We start from the raw sequence: 2,778 nt of genomic DNA on the forward strand, positions 1-2,778 counted from the left end.
ATTCGTTAGGGGTCGTTCTTTAGGGTGGTCATCGCCGGACCAACCATCGTTCTTTAGGATGGCCGTTCGCCACATCATTCGTTTGGGTCATCGCCAGACCAATTACCGTCAAATAAGGAACATCGTTTCGTTTCCGGCCAAGCATTAGTGAAAAAGTCAAGGTCACGCCGTGACGCTCCCGTTTAAGGAACCGTGTCGCAAGCCAAAAGGACGCTCTTCGAGGACACACAACCAACCGGCATAAGATAAGTCGCCACACTCACATTTATTGCGGATAATTTCAAGTTTTTGAGCGCCTCGAATTTCCCGCTTTTCAGTTAGACAATTTCTGCATTTTCTTGTAATTTTTTGTATTTTGTAAACAGTAAGAATTTTTTGAACAATTTGCACTCACTTTCACATATCAATTTAGAAAATCAAAATTCAAATTTCAACATTTCGGAACTCCACCGACTTCACCCTTTCCTGTAGGAATCAATTTTTATTTATCGTCAAGGTGAAATCCAAGCCTTGACCTTGGGTTTACTTCAGTTTCATTTTATTGCTCAAACCAGACCAGGAGGAAGTTGAAGGTTCGGGAGGGTTTCCTTTCAAGGATTTTAAAAACCATTTATTACTCGTCTTAGAATATCTTGTTAATTTAAGTTAATTTCGGTCATTTGTAAAAGAAAAGCTTTTCTCGTTGAGACCACATAAATTTTAAGATCATCTAAAAGTACTGGTTCCGCATTTCTTTACTATTTGGTTACATGCGAACCGCTATCACACTCGTGTGAACCAGTGCTAAAACGGCACAACAATTTTGTGTGAGATTCCCGCTTTAGACCGAATAAACCAATTTTAATTTTATCTTCTATGAGTATCTGTTCGTACTCCCTAGACGGGTAAAATCAGAGCAGTTGTCCCGGCAGCTGGACAAGTTAAAACCAGCTCAAAAAGGTTGCCTGGCGCCCATTTCCTTACCCACGCCCTCTGCCCCGAAAAACCCCCTTTGAGCCCGGTGCTGTCACTGGCCAACTTTTGGTCATAGGTCATTACCAATAAATGGGGCAAAGGGCACAACATGTGGTTCCAGGATGTCCCTAATGTACCTGTTTGCTGTCATTGCCCCTCCATTTACCACCACTAATTCGGTGCGAGCTTCCATTCTAATGCCACCCCATACCATGATTGAACCATTACCAAAACTGATCCCTGGCACAAAATTGCGCTGAGCGACACTTTCGCCAGTGCTACGCCATACTCTTTGACGGTCATCTGGAGATCTGAGGCAAAATCTTGACTCGTCAGTGAAAAGAACTCGACCCCATTCTTCAATTCCCCAGTTTCGATGTTCGTGAGCAATGAGAAGCCTCGCTACTCGGTGTTCCCTGGTCAACAGTAGGCAATGTGCGAGTGTTCTTGCACTTAAACCGTGTTCCTCTAACCTTTTTCTTACGGTTCGTTCACTTTCTGCAACACCCCGTACCTCCTGCAGTTCGTTTCGTGCTCTAACTGCAGTAGTGTTCCTGTTTCTCAGGATTGTTAAAGTAAGAAAGTGATCATCACGGGCAGTTGTAGACCTTTTTCTTCCTGACCCAACTCTTCTGGTATAGCCTTTGGTTTCTGGAAATCGTTTAACAGCTCTTTGGATACTACATCTTGAAACACCAAGAACGCGAGCCACGTAATACTTCGACCGTCCATCTTGAATTAAAGCAATAGCTCTGGCAGTATCGGATGGAGTTAAACCCATATTTTAGTTTTACGAATACTAATTTACTTGTTTTCAATACAGTCGTGAACAGTGCTGCACAAAGAGTGGAAAAAAATACGAAAGAACAATATGTAGAAAATCCTCAAAAACTGTTAAAATTCATTCAGACTTGGAATATAAACATGTTTTGCTTGTCTTCAATGAAAAAGAACTTAACACTGTTTACACTTGATATATCGAATATACAACGCACATTTGATATGATGTTCTCATAAAAAAAAAGATTTGATAAAAATATTAGATGGATCGAATTTTATGCCGGTGAGTGTATATTGAAAGGAGGGTTTACCGTCGTAACACTGAGTGGATTCTAAAGCTAATTTCAAAATACGTTTGCCACGGCTCTCCATTATTTCTGCATCAAAGCCACACAACGAAACAAACTGCACTAATCATCATGACACATAAAAGTCGACAGGCAAGCTAACATGTTCAATCGTGTAAAATTATATCCTGACATAACGTAACAGTACTGACAGGCCACAGCGGACACCGGTGTCCGCCGAGAGTTTTGCAGGGCCAGGGCGGACACCGGTGTCCGCTTCTATTTTTTCATATTTAGAAAAATATTACAGCTGTCCAGGACAGTTAAATAGACATAAGAGAACTCAAATATTAGAAAAATAACAACGTTGGCCCAGGGACAAAAAATAGTCAAAATCTTGTGCCGCTGAACCTGTTAGGAATCATTTCGTATTTACCTTAATAGACTTTTAACTTTCAAGTGGCCAGAATTATTGGTGTGGTGGGTCCGAACAGTTATTTCCACTTCCTTGTGCCGCCGCTCGCAGTCTAAGCGCTTGTTGTTTGTTACCTTGGGTCATTATCGTCCGCACGTGGTGTGTGAACGTTCGCTGGTACCAGTTAGGCGTTATCCAGATCATTGGTTTGCGATTTCCGTTATTCAGGTCAACTCACCTCGGTCCTGCAACACTCGTGACCCTGCGGAGTAGGCGCTATGTCTCAGAGAGTCCCACCGAGAGTATAGCCCTCAGCTTGCAGACTCGTAGCGCTCTACAGCG

This window comes from Tenebrio molitor, chromosome 3 (genome assembly GCF_963966145.1).
Source record: "Tenebrio molitor chromosome 3, icTenMoli1.1, whole genome shotgun sequence".
NCBI classification, from domain to species: domain Eukaryota; kingdom Metazoa; phylum Arthropoda; class Insecta; order Coleoptera; family Tenebrionidae; genus Tenebrio; species Tenebrio molitor.